This window comes from Pleurodeles waltl, chromosome 8, assembly GCF_031143425.1.
Source record: "Pleurodeles waltl isolate 20211129_DDA chromosome 8, aPleWal1.hap1.20221129, whole genome shotgun sequence".
Taxonomy (NCBI): domain Eukaryota; kingdom Metazoa; phylum Chordata; class Amphibia; order Caudata; family Salamandridae; genus Pleurodeles; species Pleurodeles waltl.
The window spans coordinates 984,314,969-984,329,691 of record NC_090447.1 but is presented as its reverse complement, the minus strand read 5'-3'; positions in this window follow the sequence as shown (position 1 = coordinate 984,329,691).

Below are 14,723 nucleotides of genomic sequence, written 5' to 3'. Positions count from 1 at the left end.
TGACTAATTGACCAATTAGGAATTGGGGGATAGTCTGGTTAACTTAAATATAATGTCGTGACAGAGCGAAAAACTGGCAGACCTTATTCTGAAATTGATGTGATATAGGGGAGAGAGATTTGAGATTCTGTCATTGGGCTCATGCTCTTGAGAGTCTGATGGGATGCTGATCGATTGATGACCTGAAGAGGAACACTGACATTGTTGCTGATCCACACCGTGGATAGGTAGCTATGACAATATGACTAATTGACTTTTTGTGCCTTTTCTTTCTAGGTACCAACTGCGCTGTTTTATAGTTTTCTCCTAAGCTAGATGTTTTTCCAAATTCATGTTCTAAAATGTTTTCACATGAAGTACCACATGCTAATGCTAATCTGGGTTAGTTAAGGTTCCTAGTCTGAGACGTTGACATATACAGTGACTAATGATTAACAGAATGATTTGCTGAACTCTGCTACTCATGTTAACATATTCATCGTTATTGGCATATGTTGAGGCATTAGAACACATGTTTTCTCAAGTTCTGATTAGATTATGTTATTGATGGTCATTAATGAATTAATCTTGAGTGGAATTGAATAAAGTTTGAACTAACCTCATGACTTAGTATTGTAACTAATAGGGAAATCAATTATTTTTAGAAAGTATATTGAGTTGTGGTTATTCATGAATGCTGAGGTTATTAACTACTGACTAATGTTTTACTTATTGGCTATTGGTTATGTGTATTGATTATTGGTATACATTGGTTACCCCGTAGTTAGGATACTCCATGTGAATCAAAAGGTTCATCGGCCTATATGCGTCCCCTTGTAAGTTTACTTACTAAAGACCAGGCGCGCTAGCACTTGCATCACCCTGCGCCCCCCAGTGCCACCATGGTAGCACTGTATTTACTATACAGCACACCATGGCACATGCTACCACAATAGTGTCATTACTTATGATGCTATTGTGGCACTTTGCTGGGTTAGCACCATAAATGATGGCGCTAGTTAGGCAAAACACAGGGAGGCCCATAGGTTATTATGGGAGCGTCACTTTAAATCCTGCCATGAGCAAGCATTAAAAATGACAGAAATAATGGCACAGTCCATTTAATTGCGCCCTTTTTTGGGGGTTTCCCTACATGGGAACGCCCCCCTTGCATATATTATACCTGTTGTAGGTATAATGTGGTGCAAGGGGTTACAAAGTGGCACAATGCATGCAGTGCACCACTTTGTAAATATGGCACACGGTGGGGGCCTCCTTAACGCCTCCTTAGCATAAAAAAAATTACGCTTGGGGGGCACAAAGAGGTGAAAGGGACTTGTAAATATGCCCCTCTGCATCACAGAAAACACTTTGTGAATCAGGCCTGGGAATTCATATGTAAGGGACACCCAAGCCAAGCGTGAGAAACATGAACTCAGAAAAAGCTTGCTTGTCTGGCTTACTGCAAGGCGTGCAATTTCTTCATTTAATTGGCTATAATTTGTGAGGTTCTGTAGAGCCTCTTTATTAGGTCTACAGGATATTTTGAGAACTCACCTTACAGTAGGTCAGACTCGGACTATATTTAGCAAAGAGGATGTTTTCAAGTGTTGGCTTACAACACGTCATAGAAAGCTTTGTTTCTCACTAAAGTCTGAGGTGCCCTTCCTTCCTTCAGGCTGCTTCGTCATGGTCTGAACCGGTTTCCTGCTTCCTCCTCTCCCATGACCCCCCTTCCTGATTGTATTGAAAACCTGGAATCAGATAACTCATCGAACCATTCACACTCACTCAGGATTCAACACTTGGCGCCTTTGCACAGAATGATGACGCATTACATATTACGCCTGTTTACTTTGGTGGCTGAACACTAAAGCTTAGTTTGCGTTATCATGACAAACAAAGGGGTGTAAAAGTCAAAAATGTTGCCTCACCACAACTCTTCCCATAAAAATATATTTATTCATTTTTTAGAGGAGATGCTTTAACTGTGCGTGTCTCATCACATCATTCACGCGGTTTTGTAATAATATGACCCTGCTCGTTGTAGGACCAAATGGGAGAAAAATCTAGAAGAGTTTTTGAATGACCAACAAATTTCTCCAGAGGAGGTTACTACGTGCAGATTTCTCTCATGCACATGCTTGCGGATCGCCACCCTTATTGTTTTTAATTGACATTTATGAGGAACTCAATTCACCGAAGTAACATGGGTAACAAAATGACATCATATACGTTTTGATCGCCCCAGAGACATCACAGGGGTTTACATGGTTGCATCGCATGACATATAACGCCCATGAAATCACAGAACACATTATTATGAGATACTCGACACAGGTGATATCGCATGTCGTTATTATGGAAGGCAAAGAAAGGGCATTCCCTCAATCCCATTGTAATACATTGGGATGCAGGTTGGAGGTAGAGGAATAAGCTATAAGATGAAAGATGCCAGTGTTTTGCCCAAATGCAGATGAATGGGCAGATTTTCCAAAAAGATGAGCCGTTAGGAACTATTCTCTTTTCTTACTTGAAGATCTTAGTTCCAATTTAGGTGTCCGTTTTTTTGGACCTCAATTCATGAAAGTGAGCTCCCAGGCAAAATGCTTTTTGTATTGGTAGCAATCAATAAGCAGGTAAAAGCATTTGGCACACAGAGGATTCAACGACTGCATTACCTTTGCAGTGTTAGGTAAGCATCTACCGTAGATAGGAAACCACTGGTAAAATGATATAAATATCGTAAACGTTTAGTTAACTCCATACACAGTTAAGAACAAAAACAAATCAAACAATGTAAATCACAAAAGAAAAGACAGTGACCCAGGAGTTTCCGCGTGATGCCATTGTAATAAACGCTCAGAAATAACAAGCAATTTTCTAGTTTTGAGTTTGCATACTGTCCCTTTTACAAGCGTTCTGAGTGGGAGAGGTAACAGCTGATTTTACTACCCTTCCAGTTGACGTGGTGGTTGCGGTGGGGGCGGGGGGGAGTAGGGGGTACATTTACTGGCTTGCCTCAGTTCCCATGTCTCTAATGCTACCTCACATAAGGAAGGTCATGCTGTTAACAATTTTGATAAATCATACACTAACAAACAACTACAGTTATGGAGAGGCGCGGAACAGTCAGTTGTCTCATGATATCACTGCCTTCCTGAAAATATACCTCGAAAACATAAATAATTATGTTAGTATGGACAGTGAGGGAACTCCAAAACAAAACTCAATGAGAAACACTTAAAGAGGAGCTTCTGCAAGTGGATGGTGTTGTACTCAAATGTGATCCCTGGGTAGTGATAAAACCATAAATTCTGGATAACCATATAATTCAATGTTAATATAATCTGAAGAGTACTCAAAAGCAGTGGCGGCCGGCAGCTTTAGGAGGGAGGGGGTGGGCGGGGCACACACACACGCTCATTCTTTCACACACAGACACGCACGCACATCCATTAACAACACTTATACCATTCAAACATGCACGCACGCACCAAACATTCATTTTAAAACATCACACACACTCATTCTTTCACAAAAGCACGCACGCACATCCATTAACAACATTCATACCATTCAAACATGCACGCACGCACCAAACATTCAATTTGTAACATCACACACATACACACACACACGCACACTTAACTTCGGCCTCCAGGTCCCAGGAGGGTTGGGACTGCTGCCTTCCCTCACTGGCTGACCTGAGGTCAGCCAGTGAGGAAAGGCAGCAGTCCCAGCCTCCTCACAGAGTGGGATGGGGTCAGTGAGACTGCTGACCCCACCCCACTCTGTGACGAAGTGTCACTGATTGACACTCGCCCTAGGCACTTCAGGGCTTAAACTGAAGCGCCCAGGGAGAGTGTCAATTGGTGACGCTTTCCTCGTCACCCAGGGGAGGGCCTCGAGGCACCTTTGCTGGGCTGAGGAGGTCACACCCATAGGAGCTGTGATCTCCTCAGCCCAGCAAAGTTCAGCTCAGGCAGCCAGGAGTCTGCGCAAATCGCGCAAGTCTGCTCCTAGCTGCCTGACCTGAACATGAAGAGTGTCTGTCAGGCTGACCTTTGTTCAGCCTGACAGACACTCTTCATGGGGGGCAAAAGGTGGGGGGGCGTGGCCCCTCCGCCCTAAAGGACGGGCCGCCACTGCTCAAAAGGTACAGGGGATTCTTGGTGCTGAGCAGATAAACGAACAAAAGACAGAAGCATTGGCAAAGCCCCTACGTTTTGCCTCTGCAAAATCTATTGGTTTTGTCAATTGTTTTAAAAATTACTGGGGCATATTTAGAACCCCCTTGTGCCCCTTAGAGCCACCATAGAATCATTTTTTTACGCTACTGCTGCACTAAAAAGGTCCTCATACTGTGCCATATTTACAAAGTGGAGGTGTGCATCGATTGCGCCACTTTGTAACCCCTTGTGTCACATTATACCTGCGCCAGGTGTAATGTATAAAAGGGGAGTGTTCCCCCGCAGGGAGGCCCAAAAAATAGATAGAAAACGACAAGTTTTCACTGCACCATTCTAGTGTCATTTTTAGATGCCTGCTCAGAGCAGACATTAAAGTGACGCCAGTGCATTCGCCTATGGGCCTCCCTGTGCTTTGCTGGTCTAGTGCCAAACTTTTTGGCATTAGTCCAACAAAACACCACAATAGCGTCAAAAATGTTGACTCTTTTGTCCTTATGTGCATCATGGTGCGCTTTATTCTAAATACAGCACTATTATGGTGTTATTAGGGGGCGCAGGGTGACGCAAGGAAACTGGCGCATCGGAGCCGATGTGCCAGTTCCTTGTAAATATGCCCCATTATGTTATCTTATACATACTTGGTATTGCACACAACTCCCTTCTGAAGGAGTATCTCGATGTTGTGCTGTAAAGGAATAGGTAGGGACTGTCTAGAACAACCATGTTTTGGGCATCTTCTTAAAATTCACAAAATTGGGGCACGTACAGATGTGGAAAGGGAGATTGTTCCATTGTCATGGAGACAGATATGAAAATGCTTTGCCTCCCTATCTGGCAAGGTCAAGTGTGTTTTATAGCAGCAGGAGCTACTGTGGAAATGGCTTAAAGTTAAAAATAACCTCCATGAGGTAGGCTTTTTTCTTTTAACCCCTTCCCCACCAAGGACGTAGTGGTTACGTCTGGTGTCTCGGAGCTGAGGAGCAACGTACGTAACCACTATGTCCTGGAATAGGCCCTCGGGGGAAGCATTGGCGCTCGCCCCGAAGGCTTCCCTCCCACCCCCCCAGGGCAAGGCTGGAAGGGGAATCGCTTCCCCTTCCACCCCGACCCCCTGTGACGTCTCAATATGTCAGCGCCCGATCGCGTGCTGACCTCATCACAGGTCAACTCCCATCGCGCTTGAAGCATGCTTCTAGCACAATGCAGAAGAGAAATGCTCAGCATTTCTATTCCACTCGGGAGGAGGGGGCAGGCAGAGGCATGATAGGAAAGGAAAGGCCTTTCCTTTCCTTTCATGTCTCTGCAAGCATTTCTGCTGCCCGATCGCGATGCGATCGGGCAGCAGAAATGCCCACTAGACACCAGGGAATTTTTGATACTTACTCATAAGTGGAGTGGCACCTTGGGCAAGGGCCGCTCCCCAGGGGGCCAAATTATTTTTATGGCATTTCTGCCCCCTTCTTGGGGCAGATTGGCCTAATATAATTAGGCCGACAGAAACCCCCTGGACACCAGGGATCATTTTTTTTTGTTTATTTTTTTTTATGTGGGTAGCGACCCCCTTAGGCAAGGGTCGATCCCGGGGGGGGGGGAATTACTTTGAGGCCATTTCTGCCCCCCTTGGGGGCAGATCGGCCTATTTTTATTAGGCCAATCTGTCCCCAAGGGGGGCAGAAACCACTAGACACCCGGGATTTCTCTTTTTATATACTTACACATAAGGGGAGCGGCCCCTTGGGCAAGGGCTGCTCCCCAGGGGGGTAAACTATTTTTAGGCCTTTTCTGACCCCCTTGGGGTCATATCGACCTATTATAATTGGGCTGATCTGCCCCCGGGGGGGTAGAAACCTCTAGATACCAGGAATATATTTTTTTGTTTACTTTATATTTTTATGTATGGGGAGCGACCCCTTAGGCAAAGGTCGCTCCTCTGGGGGGCAAATTGTATTTAGGCCATTTCTGCCCCCCTTGAAGGCAGATCGGCCTATTTTTATTAGGCCAATCAGTCCCCAAGGGGGGCAGAAACCACTAGACAGAAGGGATTTCTTTTTTTATATACTGGCTCATAAGGGGAGTGGCCCATTGGGCAAGGGCCGCTCCCCAGGAGGTCAAAATAGTTGTAGGCCTTTTCTGCCCCCCGGGGGCATATCGGCCTATTATGATTAGGCTGATCTGCCCCCGGGGGGTAGAAACCTCTAGACACCAGGGATATATTTTTTTTAATGTTTACTTTTGTTTTTTATATATGGGCAGCGACCCCTTAGGCAAGGCTCGCTCCCCTGGGGGCAGATTGTATTTAGGCCATTTCTGCCCCACAGCCTATTTTTGGAAGGCCATACCCCCACCCAAAATAAATAGGGCCAAAGTTGTTCTGCCCACCAGTGGGCAGATGGGGCAATTACTCCCGATTCACACCTGGGGGGGCAGAAAGTCTACTAGATGCCAGGGAATTAAAAAACAATAAAAAACAGTGGGGTGGTGGCTACCAACCAGTATGGGCCTGGTTATTTCCCCCCCCCCAACTGAAGGGGTAACAGTCTTTCAGCTCTCCCCCCGCACACTAAAACATCTTAACCCACGGCAAGCAAGAGGATATATGAATATTTTGGGTTTTGGTTTTACATTTGGGCCATGAGAGCTTGGCTAACTCTCAAAATCATCCCACTTCGAATGGTGAGGGCTGCACTGTTTGGACTTTGTGACGCTGCCATGTAGAAAAATCGACAAGACCTAGACACATCTGAAAACGAAACATCTGGGTGATTCCAGGGTGGTGTGTTTCAAATGCACTCCGCACCATTTTCTTACCCACAATGCCCTGCAAACCTCCAACTTTGCTGGAAATCACACATTTTTCCCACATTTTTGTGATGGAACCTTCCAGAATCTGCAAGAATCCACAAAATTCCTACCACCCAGCATTTTCTCATCTATACCGATAAAAATTCTGCTGCACTTGTCAGCCTAAAAATGTTTTTTTTTCAAACTGCCCTTTTGGACCCGCTTTGGTTCCCCCTCAATTTCGTCACAGGCAGGTGGCCCACCTACACAAGTGAGGTATCGTTTTTACCGGGAGACTGAGGGGAATGTTGGGTGGTAGGAAATTTGTCCCGGTGCAGTGATCCCACGCAGAAATGTGGAAAAATTTGATTTTTTTAGCTAAATTTGAGGTTTGCTGAGGATTCTGGGTAAGAAAACATTAGGGGATCCACGCAAGTCACACCTCCCTGGGCTCCCTTGGGTGTCTAGTTTTCAGAAATGTCTGGGTTTGGTAGGTTTCCCTAGATGGCTTCTGAGCCCAGGACAAAAATTGCAGGTGCCCCCCGCCCGCAAAAACAGGTAGTTCAGTATTTGATCATTTTGATGTGTCCAGATAGTGTTTTGGGACATTTCCTTTCGCAAGCACTAGGCCTACCCACACAAATGAGGTACCATTTTTATCGGGAGACTTGAGGGAATGCTAGGTGGAAGGAAATTTGTGTCTCCTCTCAGATTCCTTAATTTTCTGTCACCAAAATTTGAGGAAAAGGTGTTTTTTTTGCCAAATATTGAGGTGTGCAAAGGATTCTGGGTATGAGAACCTGGTGAGAGCCCCACAAGTCACCCCATCTTGGATTCCCCTAGATGCCTAGTTTTAAAAAATGTGCAGGTTTTGTAGGTTTCCCTAGGTGCCGGCTGAGCTAGAGGCCAAAATCCACAGCTAGGCACTTTGCAAAAAACAGCTCTGTTTTCTGTGGGAAAATGTGATGTGTCCAAGTTGTGTTTTGGGGCATTTCCTGTCACTAGTGCAAGGCCTACCCACACAAGTGAGGTACCATTTTTATCGGGTGACTTGGGGGAACGCTGGGTGGAAGGAAATTCGTGGCTCCTCTCAGTTACCAGAACTTACTGTCACCAAAATGTGAGGAAAGTGTTTTTTTGGCTAAATTGTGAGGTTTGCAGAGGATTCTGGGTAACAGAACTTGGTGAGAGCCCCACAAGTCACCCCATCTTTGATTTCCCTAGGTGTCTAGTTTTCATAAATGTGCAGGTTTGGTAGGTTTCCCTAGGTGCTGGCTGAGCTAGAGGCCAAAATCTACAGCTAGGCACTTTGCAAAAATCACGTCAGATTTCAATGTAAAAATGTGATGTGTCCATGTTACATTTCCTGTCGCAAGCATTAGGCCTATCCACGCAAGTGAGGTACCATTTGCATCGGGAGAATTGGGGGAACACAGAATAGCAAAACAAGTGTTATTGCTCCTTGTTTTTCTCTAAATTTTTTCCTTCCAAATGTAAGACAGTGTGTAAAAAAGACATTTATTTGAGAAATGCCCTGTAATTCACATGCTAGTATGGGCACCTGGAAGTCAGAGATGTGCAAATAACCACTGCTTCTCAACACCCTATTTTGTGCCCATTTTGGAAATACAAAGGTTTTCTTGATACCTATTCTTCACTCTTCATATTTCAGCAAATAAATTGCTGTATACCCGGTATAGAATGAAAACCCATTGCAAGGTGCAGTTTATTTATTGGCTCTGGGTACCTAGGGTTTTTGATGAACCTACAATCCCTATAGATCCCCGCAACCAGAAGAGTCCAGCAGACGTAACGGTATATTGCTTTCAAAAAATCTCACATCGCAGGAAAAAGTTATAGAGTAAAACGTGGAGAAAAATGGCTGTTTTTTTCACCTCAATTTCAAAATCTTTTATTTCAGCTGTTATTTTCTATAGGAACACCTTGTAGGATCGACACAAATTACCCCTTTCTGAATTCAGAATGTTGTCTACTTTTCAGAAATATTTAGCTTTCTGGGATCCAGGATTGGTTTCACACCCATTTCTGTCACTAACTGGAAGGAGGCTGAAAGCAGAAAAAATAGTAAAAATGGGGCATGTCCAGTAAAATGCCAAAATTGTGTTGAAAAATTGGGTTTTCTGATTCAAGTCTGCCTGTTCTTGAAATCTGGGAAGATGGTGATTTTAGTACCGCAAACTCTTTGTTGATGCCATTTTCATTCTAAAAAACAAAAGCCTTCTTCTGCAGCCCTTTTCCCCATTTTATTTTAACAAAACTAAGTTTTTGCTGTATTTTGGCTAATTTCTTGGTCTCCTTTAGGGGAAGCCACAAAGTCTGGGTACCACTAGAATCCCTAGGATGTTGGAAAGGAAGCACACAAATTAGGTGTGGGTAGCTTATGTGGACAAAAAGTTGTGCATGCCTAAGCGCAAACTGCCCCAAACAGCCAAAAAAGGGCTTGGCACCTGAGGGGGAAAAGGCCTGGCAGCGAAGGGGTTAAAACATGTTGCCCAGAAGCTTATGCTGCTGTGTAATGTGTGTAAAAACTGCACTGGGGAAGTGAGTGGTTAAGTAGCATGAGGGAAGGGAGTGGAGGGGAACAAAAAAGACAAGGTGGGTGTAATAACATACAGGAGGTGGGGTGAAAACATACAGGAGGGTGGCAAGGGGGGTGGGACTAAAAACAAATGGTGGGGTGGAGAGGGTGAGAAAACAGGTAGTAGAGAGAAGCGACTGGCAGAGATGGGGAGCATGTACAGTGCCATGCACTTTTATTGAGTGGTTGGCTAAAACTAAAAAAAAAAAGGCCCTTCAGGAGAGCGCACTCATGGAAGAACACTGGCTGCAAACAGGAAGCTTGCTGAGTCAGAACTCCATGCAGGGAGAGAATGCCCAGGTGGGGGTGAGGAGCTGGGAGGAAGCAGGAGGCATGGGCAATGGGCAGTAAAAAGTAAGCAACAGAGACTAAAGTGGGTGCCAACTAATGAAAAGTATTGGTAAGTAATGGATAAGCTCTAAGCTCATTTTTAAGCTTTATTTTTGTATCAACAGCTTTCCTGACAACACTTGCACAATGTAGATGAAACCTAAAAAAACATTGGGGCATATTTATACTCTGTTTGTGCCGGATTAGCGTAATTTTTTTTACACAAATCTGGCGCAAACTTAACTCCATATTTATACTTTGGCGCTAAACCCATCTAGTGCCAAATTCATGGAGTTTGAGTCATTTTTTTACCGTGGAATCCTGCCTTGTGTTAATGAGATGCAAGGTAGGCATTCCAGGGGAAAAAATGACTCTAAGGCCTTTGCGCCTTATTTATACTCCTGTGCGAAAATGAAGCACAGGAGGGGGAGGGCCTTAAAAAATGACTCTAAACTAGTTTAGAGCAATTTTTTACCTCCTGGGTCATGGCAGGCGTTAAGGGACCTGTGGGCTCATTTCCATGGTCTCCGACCATGGAAGCAGTCCACAGGTGCCCTTCCCTGCCCCCAGGGACACCCCCTGCCGCCCTTGCCCACCTCTGGAGGACACCCATGGATGGGGGGACCCATCTATGGTAAGTAGAGGTAAGTATTTTTTTTTTTTAAGTGGCATAGGGGGGCCTAACTTGGGCCCCCTTACATGCCGTTGTGCCCAATGGCCATGCCCAGGGGACAGAAGTGTCATGGGCATGGCCATTGGGCAAGGGGGCATGACTCCTGTCTTTGCTAAGACAGGAGTCATTTCCATGGGGGTTGTGCGTCAAAATATTACGCTAGCCAGGTTTGAGTCAATATTTTTGACTCTAACCTGACTTGCACCATTCTTTGATGCACAACCCCCATTCTTCCCTACACCTCCGCTGCCCGGTTAGAGTCATTTATTTTTACACTAACCAGGCCGCAGCACTGGCTAACGTCATTCCATAAATAAGGCGCCCGGCTGGCGCGTTGGAATGGCATTAGCAGGCGGTAAACGTTTTGACGCAAATCTGCGCTAGCGCTGATTTGCATCAAAAAATATAAATATGGGCCATTATGCGCAAAGAGGGGTCTGACCATCTTGTGAAGTTTGGGAGCCTGCTACAGAGTGGGGCAGACAGAGCTAAGAATATTTGTCAGCACATGAGCATAGCAGAGGGAACATGATAAGAGACACTGGTGAAATTTGGGTAAATCAGGAACAGTAAAAGAATGGAGACGGTGCTTCAGGCATTGGGCTTTATAATGGGGAAGGTTTTCCACCAGCATCCTGTTCGGGGACATCATAGCTGCAGCAAAATAGACTTCCTACCAATCAGCAGTCTAGCAAATGCATTTTGCACTCTCTGAACATTAAGAAGTGCGAGCAATGGGCAGGAGTAAATAGGTAGGAGACGAATGATTCTACACTAACAATCGTGCTAGAATGAAGAAATTATTATTTCCCAAGATCTCAGGTGGAAAACAGGTTGGATGAGTGTTCTCTCTAAGAGGGATACCCCTTGGCCCAATTGTAACTGGCCCAGTGTTCTTGCCTGTGGATTTCCAAAGTGTGTGAATTTCAGAACTGATTTTACTCATCTGCGAATCCAGCTTTGTTTAGGGCTGCAAGTGCAGGCCCTCTCAGATCAGCCCTATAGCATAGGGGAACAGGTCATACTTCCCTGTTCTAGGCCATATCTGCCCCTGACTACTGTAACTGGCTGGAATCTTTATTTCCATCTACATGGTGTTTCGCACATTAAACTACATTGACCGTAAACTTGCCCCTTAGAAGAAAAAGATCACCTTAATACTCTATAATGCTCACCTTGAAAACAATACAACAAGCAGTGAGAAGATCAATAGGTCTGACCTCAGCAAGGTAGCATAGTGGTCACTTTTTATTTTTATCACAAGAACATGCCACAAAAAGGGAAAAAAATATGCTGCCACTTAAATGTGGCAGCTGTAGGTTTACAATAATAAATGCTATTTAAAAACATTGCCCACAAAACTAATAGAAGATTATGGGTGCTTCCTAGCAGGTAGGTGTATTTAAATAAGTATAGGCACACTTTTTAGTTTGAATGCACCGCACAGAAAAATTTGATTCTTATTGGAGATAAGAATATGTACTATTGGCTTTGAATTACTGACATGGAGACATAATATAAGCACATGGATGACTAAAACAAACGAAAAAGTATAACAAGTGATGTGAAAACTGTCCATCAGTTCTGGCACCAAAGTGAAGTTGGTTTTAGGCAGATGTGCAAATGTGATCAGAAAAAATGCTACCATTCATACTGCAAGAGAGCCATTGACTTAACTTGGCTGACTGACTGCCCCATGCGGTATGCTGTAGTGCATTGAAGAAAAATTTGAATTACAGTTGAACAGACAAATGGATGAAGACAACTGACTCAAAACCCCTAAAGAACAGTTCACAAAACTTTGGATCAGTAACCTGCACATACAAATTACATTTTTTCCAGTTTTATTATATAGTGTGAACTCGACAGAAGGTATTGGAGCACTTCACATGAGCACCAGTTATATTACACATGGCCACCTTAATTTTTAAGTTTTAAGCACTATCTTCTACAATGTACTCTCTACTACGCATATTGTATGACCGACTTTTCCACGTTTAATAGTATCTGCATGATCTCTCCTCCTGGAGTTCTTTCCTGCAAGCCTGAGTCTCACTGCACCTCTTTAGGAAAACAAGTTGTTACTGCTGTTCTTATTAAGTACTATCTCTCTTCTTTGCTGTACGTTGGTGTTAAAGCAGAAATCTCGGCTATTTTTTATTTATAAGAAACTAGATAGCTGATTTTATGCTACAGGTCAATGAACCAAAACAAGTCCGCTTTAAAGAAAATGTCAGAGGCATCAAATCAAATATCAAGCAATACTATACACATCATTACAAAGACAATGAAAACCACAGCATGATCAATGTGACCATAAATAACCAAACCAGTTTATTAAGAAGTTAAAAGGTTTATTTCCCTATATTAACAATGCTAAATTCATGAATATTAATCTCAAGCTGAATTGATACATGTAGAGAAACAACGAAGGCTGATTGAGACGGTGAAAGAATCTAAGCTTAATCAATGCAATGAGAATTATTATTTCATTAGAGAATACACAAAACAATAACAATAGAATCTGAGCAAGAGAAATTGAATATATTGAATTAACAAACGGAAAGTCAATGACCATTCATGAGTATGAGAGTAACACCTCACTAACCACCAGTGCTTAATTTGTAAATAAAAACATGCCGGTGCTCAAAGCCCTCCTCCTAAACATGGGGCTGTTGCAATTAAATGTGCGAACATGGAATACTGGGGCAGCATAATCCTGAAGCCACCTCTGGCCTCTTTAATCTATTTAAAGCTTCTCCCTGCCCTTTCAGCTCACTCCTGCAGCTTTCTGCTTTCTCCCATTATGACGCTTTTTCTTTTTTCTCTTCCTCCGTCTTTCCCATATGTGTCTTTTGCTCACAGCAAAAGATTAGGGTAGAATAATAAGCCCCGGCCCTCAAAAATAAGTGCCGGTACTCAGCACTTGAAACAACAAGCACAAATTAAGCACCTCTAACCACTAATTAGCATTAGCATGTTGGGCTTCATGCAAAAGATTTAGGGCCAGATGTATCAAAAAAATTTGCACTCGCAAATGGCAAAATCGGCCGTTTGCGAGTGCAAAATCGTTGTCTGCAATGCATCAAAGGCATTCGCAGACCACAAAAATAGAAATCGCAAGAATTGCGATTTTTTGCATTGCAACCTGGATTTTGCAAATCGCAATTTGTGATTCGCAAAATCCAGGTCGCAAGGCAATTCTGAAAAAATTGCAAATTGCGATTTTTCGCAGAATGGTATTTTGCACATGCAAAATACCATTGTCTGCAACCAGGTGGTAACCTGGTGCAAAATTTAAAAATGCAGTAAAACTGCATTTTTCAATGTAATATGTAAAGCACACATGCCCTTTTGGCATGTGTGTACTTTACATGGTCAAAACAAAACAATTGGGGTGCAGGAGAGGGGGCCTTAGGCCCCCAGCACCCTGGCCTTTTGCATTTCCAAAATTGCGATTTCTGGTTCAGAAATCGCAATTTTGGAAATGCAAAAAATTTGCAGCTATGGGCCAACAGGCCCATATCTGCGAATGGGGCTAGTATCGCAATTTGCGATTCGGTAATAGCATTTGCGATTTTTAAGAAATCGCTATTACCGATTCGCAAATGTGATACATGGCCCTTTGCAAGTCGGTAATAGCGATTTCTTAAAAATCGCAATTACCGAATCGCAATGGGCCAGATTCATACATCTGGCCCTTAGGGCCAGATGTATGAACATATTTTCCCATAGACACAGATTGTGCAAAACCCTTTGATACATCTGGCCCTTAGTAACATGAATTTAGAAAACATCTAGCTATGGCACTATCAAAACAAGCAGCAGTTTGGTACCTGTAAAACAAAATACAAAGACCAAGACATTATTTTATATGATTATCTATCCTAATAGAACAGCAAACGGCTCAGCTTCATCAAAGGGGACAGCAGTGTCAGCATCAGGACAGAAACAGGGAATTGGGTCCGGTTTAGAATTTGGACTATAAGATTACCAAACCATCAGAGTATTAGTTCAGTATTTAACAGGCATAGTAAACTCAGAAAATTATAAACCACCAGAATGTCAGTAGACTGACAAGTAAAGCATGAAGTGCCAAAGTGACAGATCACACCAAGAATACAAAGTCAAGTCTCTGGAAATCAGGAAAGAATGCAATGAATAACAA